The sequence below is a fragment of the Scyliorhinus torazame genome, chromosome 19, assembly GCF_047496885.1.
Source record: "Scyliorhinus torazame isolate Kashiwa2021f chromosome 19, sScyTor2.1, whole genome shotgun sequence".
NCBI lineage: Eukaryota > Metazoa > Chordata > Chondrichthyes > Carcharhiniformes > Scyliorhinidae > Scyliorhinus > Scyliorhinus torazame.
In genome coordinates, this window is record NC_092725.1 from 19,263,644 (window position 1) to 19,279,711 (window position 16,068).

General features: G+C 53.5%; 1 long non-coding RNA gene across 1 annotated transcript; it reads right to left on the reverse strand.

Moving 5' to 3' along the window:
- Positions 1-10,527: 10,527 nt before the first annotated feature.
- LOC140395876 (uncharacterized) lies at positions 10,528-12,099 on the reverse strand. Its single transcript, XR_011936353.1, has 2 exons — positions 11,861-12,099; positions 10,528-10,850 (listed from the first exon to the last, which is right to left on the reverse strand). It is a non-coding gene; the product is annotated as an uncharacterized lncRNA (long non-coding RNA).
- Between the last annotated feature and the right edge of the window lie 3,969 nt (positions 12,100-16,068).

The following is a 16,068-nucleotide window of genomic DNA, read 5'->3' on the forward strand; positions in this document are numbered from 1 at the left end:
AGATGTGGGGAGGTTGGTTCTACTGGCGGGTGAAAGCAGAACTAGGGGGCATAGCCTCAAAATAAGGGGAAGTAGATTTAGGACTGAGTTTAGGAGGATCTTCTTCACCCAATGGGTTGTGAATCTATGGAATTCCTTGTCCAGTGAAGCAGTTGAGGCTCCTTCATTCAATGTTTTTAAGATAAAGATCGATAGTTTTTTGAAGAATAAAGGGATTAAGGGTTATGGTTGTGGTGATATGCATCACTGTAAATACACAAGGGGTTAATGTAAATACACTACGACTAAGTAAACACTAGAGAGAGCACCAGAGACATGATGACATGCAGACATACAGCTAATGAACACATAGAATAGGACACGACCAATGGGCAGTCAAGACACCCAGAGGTGACACTACCACAAGGGGGCAATACACAACCCACATATAAGGACAGGTTATATATGCTCTTTCTCTTTCCACAGGCGACACTTAGAGAGTTGGACAGGGGCAGATCAGAAGCATCACACCCACCACGTGGCTTAGAGCAGACTGGTTAGTTAGACTGAGTTACTATAGCAAGATTAGCAGGAGTCGAACTCATAGAGAACTGTGCTATTGGTTCAATAAATCACATTGAACTTACTTCAATGTCTGGAATATCTTTTGGTCAAAGCTGCATTGCGTTGCAGCCTGTGTTATCCCAGAGTACATAACACAACATGGTACCAGTAGTGCCTGTTGAATCTATATAGTTCAACTCAGCAAGATCCGTAACTACCAGCAACAGCACCCAGGCAAGATGATCGCGATTCCGGTTCCTCAGCAGCTCAGGTACCACGGCAATCTCGTGCCAACTGGCGTGCATTCAAGCAGAGATTTGAGATTTACATGGTAGCATCCGACCTAGATGGCGTGGCCGATGCTGAGAAGATAGATCTTCTACTCACCATTGCGGGTGAAAGTGCAACAGAAATCTTCAACTCCTTCAAGTACTCCAAAGGGCAGGACAAGAGAGACTTCCAGATAGTCCTGGACAAGTTTTAAAACTACTGCGAGGTGATCACAACAGAAATGGGTAAAACTGGCGCCTATACTCACCACGAGGCAAAGGTAGACTTGCAACTGAAGCAAACGGCAGTTTTGATTGGCAGCCATCTTGCGCAAGGAGCCGCACATGTGCAGTTGAGAAAAGAGCGCACAGTGAAGGAAAAGCGATCTGCGCATGCACAATCCATTCCTACGCTCTACGTCACAAGCGTCATGACATCAGAGGCCCCGGACCACGCCCACTTAAAGGGGAAATGTCCCAAAATAGTGAAAAAAAATTTTAAAGCCAGAAAACACAATTCTTGCACCTGGAATGACAGCGCAATGCCTGAACTTCGACCAGTCGCTGAAAGTAACCTCCGCAGAATCCTGCCACAAGCAGTTAACACCGCCCGAAGAGCCAATATGGTCCTTGAAGACTACGACTCAAACGATGACTTCATCACTGGACGTGGTGACCTCAGTGCCAAATCCGAACCGCAACGAGATGTGTTGTACATTGAAGCATCCAACACAGTCATGGACGAGTTCTTCGGATTTGAGGATCCTCAGCCCAGCACAGACGACATCCCGACCCGTGTGTACAGGATTCTGCTGCGGCCTGACGCCAAGAGACAGAGAGCGGTACAAGCCCACAGAGAGCGGTCTGACACCAAGAGACAGAGAGCGGTACAAGCCCACAGAGAGCGGCCTGACGCCAAGAGACAGAGAGCGGTACAAGCCCACAGAGAGTGGCCTGACGCCAAGAAACAGAGAGCGGTACAAGCCCACAGAGAGCGGCCTGACACCAAGAGACAGAGAGCGGTACAAGCCCACAGAGAGCGGCCTGACACCAAGAGACAGAGAGCGGTACAAGCCCACAGAGAGCGGCCTGACGCCAAGAGACAGAGAGCGGTACATGTCCACAGAGAGCGGCCTGACACCAAGAGACAGAGAGCGGTACAAGCCCACAGAGAGTGGCCTGACGCCAAGAGACAGAGAGCGGTACAAGCCCACAGAGAGTGGCCTGACGCCAAGAGACAGAGAGCGGTACAAGCCCACAGAGAGTGGCCTGACGCCAAGAAACAGAGAGCGGTACAAGCCCACAGAGAGCGGTCTGACACCAAGAGACAGAGAGCGGTACAAGCCCACAGAGAGCGGCCTGACGCCAAGAGACATAGAGCGGTACAAGCCCACAGAGAGCGGCCTGACGCCAAGAAACAGAGAGCGGTACTAGCCCACAGAGAGCGGCCTGACACCAAGAGACAGAGAGCGGTACAAGCCCACAGAGAGCGGCCTGACGCCAAGAGACAGAGAGCGGTACAAGCCCACAGAGAGCGGCCTGACGCCAAGAGACAGAGAGCGGTACAAGCCCACAGAGAGCGGCCTGACGCCAAGAGACAGAGAGCGGTACAAGCCCACAGAGAGCGGCCTGACGCCAAGAGACAGAGAGCGGTACAAGCCCACATAGAGTGGCCTGACGCCAAGAGAGTGGTCCACGCACCACGAAGAGGCCCCGACTCCGCACAGAAAGCGATGACGGACGCCACAGCGAGACAACTGCACGTCTCCGTTGAGATCGCACAGATCGACTTCACACAGGGAACGATGCCAGACTCCACAGAGAGAGCGGTACAAGCCTCCACAGCGAGCTCGTTGACAGACTCCACGATGGAAGCAACGCAAGACTCCAGAGCGCAGTCCTTGCATGAACAAGACCGTGAAGGTCTAGCAACCTTACCTGAGCAACCAGCAGCAGACGATGCAAGCCTGCCACGCTCAAGTGCACAGCAAGACGACTATGACAGTCTTCCACACTCACGTGAACAACAAAAAGACTATGACAGTCCACCCAGATTATTTGAGCCACCAGAAGAAGACTCTGACAGTCTACCCAGCTCATCTAATCGACAAGAAGACACTGAAGGTTTACCCACTGTACGTGCGACAAGGGCAGCACGGTAGCATAGTGGTTAGCATAATTGCTTTACAGCTCCAGGGTCCCAGATTCGATTCCCGCCTGGGTCACTGTCTGTGCGGAGTCTGTATGTTCTCCCCGTGTGTGCGTGGGTTTCCTCCGGGTGCTCCGGTTTCCTCCCACAGTCCAAAGATGTGCGGGTTAGGTGGATTGGCCTTGCTAAATTGCCCTTAGTGTCCAAAATTGCCCTTAGTGTTGGTTGAATGGGGTTACTGGCAGCGCGCTGCAGAACTCGTCCAGCGATTCTCCGGGGAATTGCCGTCTCATCGCGAGTTGGTGGCGTGCGTAGACCTGGTTTATGGGCCGAATGTAGACGCCTTTCAGCATGGCGAGCGCCGTCGGGAAATCCTCCGCGTCTTCGATGAGCGTGTAGATCTCCGGGCTCACCCTGGAATGCAGGACCTGCATTTTCTGATCTTCTGTGGTCCGGCCGGGGGCCGTTCGGAGGTATCCCTCGAAGCACGCTAGCCAGTGTTTAAATACGGCCGCTGAGTTTGCTGCATGGGGGCTGATTTGCAGACACTCCGGGGCGATCCGGAGCTCCATAGTCTTTTAAGTCTGCTTAATAAATTGTAGCACAATCAATTACTCACGAGACGAGAAGAGATGAAGTCAATCGAAGGCTTTATTAAGCAGACTTGCTCCCCAGCTGCTCAGTTACAGAATGCGGCTGCTGGGAGAACACGGGTTCTTATACTCCGCCTTACTGGGTGGAGCCAGCAGGTGGCAGATCCAATCAGGACCCAGTGTCTGTCTACCAATAGCCTCTCGGCATCACAGGGTACCGTACTACCCCTAATATGTACTACCACATTCACCCCTTATTAAAAAAGAACCCGGCGGGGTGGTGGGTCGCATGGTAGTAGGGGTTTACAAAGCTGGTACTGGAATTCCCTGAACACAGTGGCTATGCATTGATATCAGCGGTTAACTATTTACACTGCCGCTTTTACTGGGCTACTGAATTATTTACAGATATTGCTATATCACGCGGCTTCAGCGAGTCGAGTGGGTTCCCTGGTCGTCCTTGTCGATCGTCTCCGCCCCGGTGGTGGTGCAGGCGCTGGCTCGGGCACTGTCATCTCTGGGAGCGTGGCGATGTTTGTTCCTGTTTCACTACTCCAGGGCGGGCACGGGAGGAGGACCGATCCCCCTGGGAAGGGAGCAGCCGTGGGGTGCGCCGGGGGAGGGAGGGGGTGATTGGTGTTGGGGGGGGTGGTGTGGGGAGTTCCGGCGGGCGCCAAGTCCCGCAGGGAGACCGTGTCCTGTCGGCCGTCGGGGTACGCCACATAGGCAATTTGAGGGTTTGCGTGGAGAAGATGAACCCTCTCGACCAATGGGTCCGATTTGTGCGCCCGCACATGCTTTCGGAGCAAGATGGGTCCTGGGGCTGCCAGCCAGGTCGGAAGTGACGTTCCGGAGGAGGACTTCCTAGGGAAGACAAGGAGGCGCTCGTGAGGCATTTGATTAGTTGTGGTACACAGCAGCGACCGGATGGAGTGGAGGGCATCTGGGAGGACATCCTGCCAATGGGGAATCTGGGAGACTTCTGGACCGTGAGGCCAGCTGGACGGTCTTCCAGACTGTACCGTTCTCCCTCTCTACCTGACCGTTCCCCCGGGGGTTGTAGCTGGTCGCCCTGCTCGAGGCAATGCCCTTGCTGAGCAGGAATTGATGCAGTTCGTCGCTCATGAAGGAGGACACCCTATCGCTATGGATGTATGCGGGGAAACCGAACAGTGTAAAGATGGTGCAGAGGGCTTTAATGACCGTGGCCGCGGTCCTGTTGGGGCAGGGGATGGCGAAAGGGAAATGGGAGTATTCGTCCACCACGTTTAGGAAGTACGTGTTGCGGTCGGTGGAGGGGAGGGGGCCTTTGAAATCCAGACTGAGGCGCTCAAAGGGTCAGGAAGCCTTGATCAGGTGCGCTCTATCTGGCCTGAAAAAGTGCGGCTTGCACTCTGCGCAGATTTGGCAGTTCCTGGTGGCTGTTCGGACCTCCTCAACAGAGTTGGGGAGGTTGCGGGTCTTTACAAAGTGGTAGAACCGAGTGACCCCCGGGTGACAGAGGTCCTCGTGAAGGGCTCGGAGACGGTCTACTTGTGCGTTGGCACATGTGCCGCGGGATAGGGCATCGGACGGCTCGTTCAGCTTTCCGGGACCACACGGCCCCTGTCATCTGCGTCCTGTGCACCACTTTAAACTGGATCAGGCTGAGCCTGGCGCAAGATGAGGAGGAATTAACCCTGCCCAGGGTGTCAGCCCACAGGCCCTCATCGAGCTCCTCACCCAGCTCCTCCTCCCACTTACCCTTCAGCTCCTCCACCGAGGCTTCCTCCGCCTCCTGCAGCTCCTGGTATATCTCCGATATCTTACCTTCCCCGACCCGCACGCCCGAAACCACCCTGTCCTGAATCCTCGGTGCAGGATGTATCGGGAATTCCCCGACCCGCCTCCTCACGAACGCCCGAACCTGCATATACCTGAAGGCATTTCCCGGAGGTAACCCAAATTTCTCCTCCAGCGCCCTCAGACTGGCAAAAGTCCCGTCGCTGAATAAATCCCCAATCGTTTTAATTCCCGCCCAGTGCCAGCTTAGGAACCTGCCATCTATCCTACCTGGAATGAACTTATGGTTGTCCCGTATCGGAGCCCAGACTGAGGCCTCTACCTCCCCCCGATGCCGTCTCCACTGTCCCCAAATCCTCAATGTCTGGATTCTGACGTTGTTGAATCCGATGTTGAGGCCGGAAGGCTGTCGCGTGCCTAACCGGAAGATGAGATGTTGTTCCTCCAGTTTGCGTTGAGCTTCACTGGAACATTGCAGCAGGCCAAGGACAGACATGTGGGCACGGGAGCAGGGTCTTGTGTTAAAATGGTAAGCAACGGGAAGGTCCGGGTCCGGAATGCGCACAGACCGAAGGTGCTCAGCAAAGCGACCACCCAGTCTGCGTTTGGTCTCTCCGAAAAAGAGGCGACCACATTGGGAGCAGCGAATGCAGTAGACCAAATTGGAAGAGGTGCAAGTGAAACGCTGCTTAACCTGGAATGTGTGTGTTTGGGCTGGGATGTTAAGCATGGAAGAGGTAAAGGGGCAGGTGTTACACCTTCTGCGATTGCATGGGAAGGTGCCATGGCTGATGGGAGAGGTACTAGTCTAGCCCACTTGAAAGATATGAAAGCCGACATTGTCGTCGTCCAAGAGACTCACCTGAGGGAGAAGGACCGACTGCAGGTCAGGAGGGACTGGGTGGGACAGACCTACCATTCCTGCTACGGGACGAGGACCAGGGGAGTAGCCATTCTGTTAAATAAGAGGACGATATTTACAGCAATGAGGATGGTTACAGACCCAGGAGGACGGTACGTCATTGTCAGCGGTGTCCTGGACGGGCACCGGTAATCCTGGTGAACGTGTACGCTCCCAATTGGGACAACGCGGACATTATAGAGAAGAACATGGGGAAAATCCACGACATAGATACACACTGACGAATCAAACTGCTCTCCATGAGGAAAACAGTGTACCCACTCCGCCAGACACGGGATCCCTGCACGAACACGGAGACAAGGCCAGCCGTCTCCTGGCCCACCAGCTGAGGAAGCAGGCAGCCACGAGGGAAATAGCACAGATTAGAAACAGCAGGGGCAAACTAGTAACCGAGCCGGAAAAAGGCCAACGAGGTGTTTGAGACCTTCTACTGGGAGCTGGACACCTCTGAGCCCCCAGCCGGGGATTTGGGATGAAACAGTTCCTCGATGAATTGGACGTGCCAGTCGTGGGGGAGGAATAGAGACTGGGTTGGGAAGCGCCGCTGGAACTGGGACAGGCCATGGAGGTGGGGAAGGCACCGGGACCAGACGGATTCCCGGACAGAAAATGGGCACTGACCCGCACCTGCGGGAGACATTCGCGGTCTCGATGGCGAAGTGCACCGTGCCACCCACGCTGGCACAAACCTCAATCTCACTGATCCCCAAAGAGGACAAAGACCCAACAGAATGCGTGTCCTCCAGACCCATTTCGCTGCTAAACATCGACTCAAAAACCCTGGATAAGATCCGGGCCAAAAGACTGGAGGACTGAATACCAGAGGTGGTGTAGGAGACCAGACGGGCTTTGTAAAGGGTAGACAGCTAACATAGAACATTAGCCGCCTGCTGAACGTGATAAAGACCCCATCCGGGGAGAGAACACCTGAGGTGATCGTCTCCCTGGACACAGGAGGGGCCTTTGACAGAGTCGAGTGGAAGTACGTCATCGAGGTACTGGAGCGGTTCCGGCTTGGAACAGGGATCACCGCCTGGATGAAACTCCTGTATAACGTTCCCACAGCGAGCATACGGACAAACACCACCAGCTCTAAATACTTCCAGCTACACAGAGGCACGAGGCAGGGATGTCCGTTATCCCCGCTGCTGTTCACTATGGTGACCGAACCACTGGCGATCGGGTTCAGGGCGGCAAAGAATTGGAAGGGGATCCGGAGAGGAGGCAGAGAACACACGCGGATGACCTCTCCTTTACATCTCGGACCCACAAAGCAGCATGGAGGGAACCATGGTGCTCTCGAAAGAGTTTGGAACCTTCTCGGACTAAAAACTCAACCTGAGCAAAACGGCGATGTTCCCGGTGAACCGCAAGGGGGAGGGGCAGAGCTGGAGAGGGGAGGGGGAGAGCTGGAGGGGGAGGGGCAGAGCTGGAGGGTGCAGGGACAGAGCTGGAGAGGGGAGGGGCAGAGCTGGAGGGGGAGGGGCAGAGCTGGAGGGGGAGGGGCAGAGCTGGAGGGGGAGGGGCAGAGCTGGAGGGGCTGCCGTTTATACAGGCCCGACTCAAATTCCACTACTTGGGGATCCAAATTGCCCATGACTGGACACGAATCCACAAGTGGAACCTGACCAAGCTGACGGAGGAAGTTAAAAAGGACCTGCAGAGATGGAACACACTCCCACTCTCCCTGGCAGGTGAATACTGATGCAAAGTACTGATTTAGATCCGTGCCCATGTCCTCTGGCTCCGCACAAAGATTCCCTCCTCTGTCCTTGAGTGGGCCAACCCTGGCTACCCTCTAGCTCTTTATGTACGAATAAAAAGCCTTGCGACTTTCCCTAATAATGTTTGCCAATGACTTTTCGTGACCTTTTTTAGCCCTCCTGACCCCTTCCTTAAGCTCCTTCGTACTTTCCTTATATTCCTCGCCAGCTTCACGTTTCCCAGCCTTCTCGCCCTTACAAATGCTTCCTTTTGGACTGGGCTCACAATACCCCCCGTTATCCAAGATTTCTGAAACTTGCCGTACTTATCCATCTTCCTCACAGGAATATGCCGGTCCTGAATTCCTATCAACTGGCATTTCAAAGCCTCCCACATGCCAGATGTTGATTTACTCTCAAACATCTGCCCCCAATCTAGATTATTCAGTTCCGGCCTAATACTGTTGTAATTAGTATTCCCCAATTTAGCACCTTTACCTGAGGACTAATCTTACCTTTATCCAATAATACCTTAAAACCTACTAAATTATGGTCACTATTCCTGAAATGCTCCCCGACTGAGACTTCGACCACATGGCCGGGATCATTCCACAATACCAGGTCCAGTACGGCCCCTTCCCTAGTTGGACTATCCACATATTGTTTGAAGAAGCTCTCCTGGATGCTCCTTCCAAACACTGCCCCATCCACACCCCGAGCATCTGTGAGTCCCAGTCAATATAGGAGAAGTTAAAACCACCCCACCACAACAACCCTGTTGCTTTTACCTTTCTAAAATTCATCGACATATCTGCTCCTCTATCTCCCGCCGGCTGTTGGGAGGCCTCTGGTAAACCCCCAACATTGTGTCTGCACCCTTCCTTTCCTGAACTCTACACATATTGCCTTGATGCATGGGCCCTCTGAGGTATACTCCCGCAGTATAGCTGTGAAATTCTCCTTAACCAGTAGTGCAACCCCCCCACCCCTTCATAGCCCTCTCTATCCCTCCTGAAACATCTAAATCCTGGAAGGTTTAGCTGCCAATCTCCCCCCCTCGCTCTGACTATCCCTCCTCTCTCTAACACTACCCATCTCTAATACTACCCCTCTCTCTGACTGTCCCCTCTCTCTGTCTCTCCTCTATCACTCCCCACTCTCTAACACTTCCCCTCTCTCTAACTGTCCCTTTTCTCTCTAAAACTCCCCCTCTCTCTACACTCCACATCTCTCTAACACTCCCTCTCTCTCTAACACTCCCTCTCTCTCTAACACTCCCCATCTCCCTAACACTCCCCACCTCTCTAACACTCCCCATCTCCCTAACACTCCCCCTCTCTCTACACTCCCCCTCTCCCTAACACTCCCCCTCTTTCTAACACTCCCCCTCTCTCTAACACTCCCCATCTCTCTAACCCTCCCCCTCTCTTGAACCCTCCCCCTCTCTCTGGCTTTCCCTCCTCTCTCTAACACTTCCCATCTCCCTCACACTTCCCTCTCTCTACACTCCCCCTCTCTCTGACACTCCTCCTCTCTCTAACTCGCCCCATCTTTCTAACACTCCCCTCTCTTTAACCCACACCCTCTCTCTGACTATCCCTACTCTCTCTAACACTCCCTGTCTCTAATACTCCCCCTCTCTCTGACTGGCCCCCTCTCTGTCTCTCCTCTCCCTCTGTCTCTCCTCTATCCCTCCCCAATGTCTAACACCCCCTCCTCTCTCTAGCTGTACCTCTTCTCTCGAACACTCTCTCTCGCTCTACACTCCCCATCTCTTGAACACTCCCTCTCTCTCTACAATCCCCATCTCCCTAACACTCCCCATCTCCCTAACACTCCCCCTCTCTCTAACACTCCCCCTCTCGCTCTAACACTCAGCCTCTCTCTAACACTCCCCATCTGTCTAACACTCCCCCTCTCTCTAACCCTACCCCTCTCTCTGATTTTCCCTCCTCTCTCTCACTCTCCCCTCTCTCTAACACCCACCCTCTCTCGAAACCCCCCCCCCTCTCTCTCTAACAATCTGCCTCTCCCCCTCTCTCTAACACCCCCTATATTTGACTCACTTACTCTCTCTAACTCACCCTCTCTCCATCTGTCTAACCGTCTCCCTCTGGGCAACTGCCCCCCTCTCTAATTGTCGCTCACTCTAACAGTCCATCTCTTCCTAGCTATATCCCTCTTTCTATCTCTCCACCTTTCTCTATCTCTCCTTTTCTCTCTGTCTCTCCACCTCTCTTTAGTTCTCCCTTCTCTCTATCTAAAATTTAAGGGGCATCTTGACAAATACATGAATAGGATGGGAATAGAGGGATACGGACCCAGGAAGTGTCGAAGATTTTAATTTAGACGGGCAACATGGTCGGCACGGGCTTGGAGGGCCGAAGGGTCTGTTCCTGTGCTGTACATTTCTTTGTTCTTTGTAACACTCACCCTCTCTCTCGCTGCCTAATGCCTCTAACTCAGCCCACTCTCTTACTCTCCCCTCTCTCTCTCTCTAACTCCATTACCGTTGATAGACTAATATCCCGAACCGAGTGAGAAATCAGAAACGGACAAGAGGGGCTGAATAATGAAGCCAGTTTTATTCACATGATTCAGAAACCCGGGGGTCAGGGGTTATTGGGCCAACACAGTGCAGCTGAATTACAGAATTACAGAAATCACAGTTAGCGTCATGCAGAGTAATTGCTGGATATCGCAGTGGGTCACATAATTTCTGGATACGTGTCTCAACTCGCAGCACTTCAGAAAAAGGTCACAATATGTAGGGAGCTCTAGAACGTCCGCAGCACAGGTAATCCAAAGGACAGAGCTCGGTAAAACTGATCTCCCTTGATTTACATTGTGTCGGTCGGCATGTTCGTTTAGTTAAATCGCAGGGGGCAACTGTGAAGCAGAATGGAAGAGTTAATTGATAATCCTTTCAGAAACCAGAGCTCCCAACTGTGATCAGGGCGATGCCCCAATTCTAACCTAACTGAGGTTTCTGGAGACCAGAACTGTACACAGTGCTCCCAGTTTTGTCTAACTGAGGGATATGGAGACCAGAACTGTACACCGTGCCCCCCAGTGTTGTCTAACTGAGGGATATGGAGACCAGAACTGTGCACAGTGCTCCCAGTGTGGACTAACTGAGGATATGGAGACCAGAACTGTGCACAGTGCTCCCAGTGTGGTCTAACTGAGGATATGGAGACCAGAACTGTGCACAGTGCTCCCAGTGTGGTCTAACTGAGGATATGGAGACCAGAACTGTGCACAGTGCTCCCAGTGTGGTCTTACCTAGGGAAACGGACACCTGAACTGTGCACAGTGCTCCCAGTGTGGTCTCAGCGAGGGATATGGAGACCAGAACTGTGCACAGTGCTTCCAGTGTGATCTAACTGAGGGATACGGAGACCAGAACGGTGCACAGTGCTCCCACTGTGGTCTAACTGAGGATTCTGGAGACCAGAACTGTACACAGTGCTCCCAGTTTTGTCTACCTGAGGGATATGGAGACCAGAACTGTACACTGTACTCCCAGTGTGGTCTAACTGAGGGATATGGAGACCAGAACTGTACACAGTGCCCCCCAGTGTGGTCTAACTGAGGGACATGGAGACCAGAACTGTACACAGTGCTCCCAGTGTGGTGAAAAGCAATGATATTGAAGCCAGGACAGTACACAGTGGTCCAGGTGGGTTCTAACCGAGGGATATGGGGACCAGGACAGCGAGCACATATGCTCAATACAGGAATCAAGAGAGCTTTCTGTAGTTCCTCATGCACATGCACACACACACGCACATGCACACACACACGCGCACACACACACACTGAGATCTGGCCCCATCTTGGCACAACCTGATGCCCATGTGAATTTTTCGACATGGTGTACTTCGAGATATACTCACCTTGCCTGTTCACATTCGCAATGTATCCCTGGCCAGCTCTGGGCTGTATCAGCACCAGGAACCCCAGCAGCAAAAACAGTCCTTTCATCGTTCTCCACTGATCTCCTCCCGGTCACAGTGAGATAGCTGAGGCACAGGAGCCCTTTATATCAACACGTCGAGCCTGCTGTGGTTAATAATCACACACACACGACGCGGGTAGGCTCCACCTTGGACAGGTCGAATGGACGTGTTCGACATTAACTGGAATCAAATCGGTTTCTCATTAATAAATGGAGGGATAAGTCTGAATAATGATTGAACTGGAAAGGCATTGCAAGAATGTTTTGCTGTTTCATATAAGAATCATACAACAGACCATTTAGCCAATGGCGCCTCTTTTGTCAATGATGTCAAACCTGTGTCACCTGGTTCCATAATTCTGCATCCTGGCTGGCAGAGGGCATTGAGAGGGTTAATGTCCAGTGTTTGCCCCGTCACGCAACAGGGTCTGGGGGGGGGGGGGGTCAAGTGTTATATGAACATAGGAGCTGGGGGAGCCATTCAGCCCCTCTAGCCTGTCCCACCGTTCAATGAGATCATTGGCTGATCTGAGTCTCTCTGAATGGTCCGGGGGCCAGTCCCTCTGCAAGACATGGCTGAGGTGGGGGGGGGGTGGGGAGTGGTTGGGGGGTGTTGGAGACGGCTGGCACTGGACCAGCCTGGGGCTTCGGCTCTTCACACTGTTTACATTGGAGTCACCAGATGTCCATGTGCTCCTCCCACTCCCGATAACCTCACCTTCCACCTCCCTGACAATCTGAGGGGGAGGCCAGGGCGGCTTGCAACCAATCGGGTCGCTGCGGAGCATGGAGTCACGCGTTGGCCGGACTGGGTTAAGATGGCAGATTGACCTTGGCTGAAGGGACACAAAGAAATCTGTCTGGGATTAATGTGGAATTTTCAATATATCACTGTAGGTATTTGGTGCAGTAAGGGTTAAACACCGGTGTTAATGTGTGTGTGACTGCTGCAGTCATGTTTCATAAAGAAACCCTAGTTTGAATGGCAAGGGTGTTTTATGAGCCAGGAGTGCAATTAGAGCATGGTAAAAAGTTTGAGCTGATGTAGATGGTTGGGATGAAGGGGAGTCCCTGTGGAGTTCATTAGATTTCAGTTTGGTAGGGTGATGTCATTACTGGGTGGAACCAATGCATCAGGAATGCTGGAGAAATCAGGTAGGTGGAGTTTTTGAATGAAGTTGAGAGTCCAGGTCAAATAGTGTTGCTCTCCCTGCACTTCAGTTAAAATAGATTAACAGGGCGGGATTCTCCCTATTCCCCCAATGGCTCGACGCCGGGCCAAAACAATGGCGCGAAACACTCCAGCGTCGGGACAACCGGAAGTTGCAGAATCCTCCGCACTTCCGGGGGAGAGGCCAGCGCATGCGCAAACCGGCTGGCGTATTCTGACACATGCGCAGGGGGGTGTCTTCTTCACGCCAGCCATGGTGGAGCTCTAGCTCTACAGAGGCCGACGTGGAAGGAAGAAGCCCGCCCGCAGATTGGTGGGCCCCGATCGTGGGCCAGGCCACCGTTGATCCCCACCGCGCCCCCCTCCCCTCCCCGAGGACCGCACCAGCTGGCCTACCAGCCAGGTCCCGTCGTGTGGGACCATGTCCATTTCACGCCGGCGGGACAGGCCAGAAACCGATGGCCGTTCGGCCCATCGGGGCCCGGAGAATTACCAAGGGGGCCGCTGCCAATGGCCCCCGACCGACGCTGCGTGATCCCCGCCCCCGCCTGAAAACCTGCGCTGTAGAATACGGCAGCCGGTGTCGGAGCGGGATTTACGCCGGGCCCCGCGGATTCTCGGACCCGGCGTGGTGTCGGAGAAACCCACCCACAGTCTTTAAAGCAGTGTAACTTTTCTGAGAACAATGGGGAGCTGAAACAAGCTGCGAAAAACCTTCTGGAGAGATGCAGCCAGAGTTTCTGCATGGGTCTGACATGGGTCAGATCATATCTCAAAGCACCGTCAAGAGATCGCTCTTTCTCAAAGAAACAGCTCTGTAAAGTAAGTATTCCTGAGTGTCAATGGTTGTTACAGCAGATTTAGAGCTGAGGTGGTTTATTTCTTGCTGATGTAGTGGGAATAAAGATAGCAGTTCAGGGTATTGTATTCATTGTATTGGGCAGTATTGTTTAAAGGGTAATAGTAAGTTATTTTCAATGTGATGGTATAGGTATTTTAATACTATGTTGGTAATAAAGTTTGTTTCAATCGACCACATCCCCATTTGTTTGTGAAATCTCTCCTGGAGCAAGGAATCCTCTCCTCACAGTCTGACAAAATTAAAATAACATTTTGGGGTTCCTGTGGAGTATCCTAGCCACTGTTGGGGTCCGGTCTGGGACCAACATATGTCCCTTCTAAACCCTTTCCATTCCCCCCCCCCCCAGGTCCCTTCACCCTATCTTCCCTGGGGGAGGGGGGTCCAAGCATCACAGGTTGATGACCAAGAGCCATTATTGCCCGCAGGGGGTGAAAGACAAACATGTTATCTGGCGAATACACCTGTGCCCATCCAGATGCCATGAGCTACATTGTTGTCCCGGTAGACACCGCGGGCCCACTCAGGCATGTCCCCCACCCACCCCTACACCGTTGGTATTCGACCCCGTCGGTGCCCGTGATCCTGGTGCCCTCCCTGTGCCGGGGCACCATTGGACTGCACTGCCGTCACTGGGGACTGCTGTCGGTGTGGCCCCGGATTGTGCCCGGATACGTGGTGTGGTCGTGGGGGAGGGGAGCAATCCACACGGCCGTGGTCACAGCGTGCACACAGAGGCTGAGGTGGGTGGCCAGCAAGTTGACCGCCATAATGGCGGTCTCTATGTGGGCACTGCCTCTGTCCTGTTGGGGGACTCGCCGTCTGCCCGGTCTGTTCCGTCCCCACCTCACGGTCCTGCGAGGGCAGCCCCCACACCCCGCAGCCAGGAGGGCCAGTGTCCGATCCGGAAACCGGCAGTCACCCCACGCCACTCCCTCCCTCCAATCTCTCTGCCGCTGCAACCAGCACAGTGCTCCCGGTGTGGTCTAACCGAGGGATATGGAGAGCAGAACTGTGCACAGTGCTCCCGGTGTGGTCTAACCGAGGGATATGGAGACCAGAACTGTGCACAGTGCTCCCGGTGTGGTCTAACCGAGGGATATGGAGACCAGAACTGTGCACAGTGCCCCCGGTGTGGTCTAACCGAGGGATATGGAGACCAGAACTCTGCACAGTGCTCCAAGTGTGGTCTAACTGAGGGATATGGAGACCAGAACTGTGCACAGTGCTCCCAGTGTGGTCTAACCGAGGGATATGGAGACCAGAACTGTGCAGGGTGCGCCCAGCGTGGTCTAACCGAGGGATATGGAGACCAGAACTGTGCACAGTGCTCCCAGAGTGGTCTAACCGAGGGATATGGAGACCAGAACTGTGCACAGTGCTCCCGGTGTGGTCTAACCGAGGGATATGGAGAGCAGAACTGTGCACAGTGCTCCCAGTGTGGTCTAACCGAGGGATATGGAGACCAGAACTGTGCACAGTGCGCCCAGTGTGGTCTAACCGAGGGATATGGAGACCAGAACTGTGCGCAGTGCTCCCAGTGTGGTCGAACCGAGGGATATGGAGACCAGAACTGTGCACAGTGCTCCCAGAGTGGTCTAACCGAGGGATATGGAGACCAGAACTGTGCACAGTGCTCCCGGTGTGGTCTAACCGAGGGATATGGAGAGCAGAACTGTGCACAGTGCTCCCAGTGTGGTCTAACCGAGGGATATGGAGACCAGAACTGTGCACAGTGAGCCCAGTGTGGTCTAACCGAGGGATATGGAGACCAGAACTGTGCACAGTGCTCCCAGTGTGGTCGAACCGAGGGATATGGAGACCAGAACTGTGCACAGTGCTCCCAGTGTGGTCTAACCGAGGGATATGGAGACCAGAACTGTGCACAGTGCTCCCAGTGTGGTCTAACTGAGGGATATGGAGACCAGAGCTGTGCAGAGTGCTCGCAGTGTGGTCTAACCGACGGATATGGAGACCAGAACTGTGCAGAGTGCTCGCAGTGTGGTCTAACCGAGGGATATGGAGACCAGAACTGTGCACAGTGCTCCCAGTGTGGTCTAAATGAGGGATATGGAGACCAGAACTGTGCACAGTGCTCCCAGTGTGGTCTAACTGA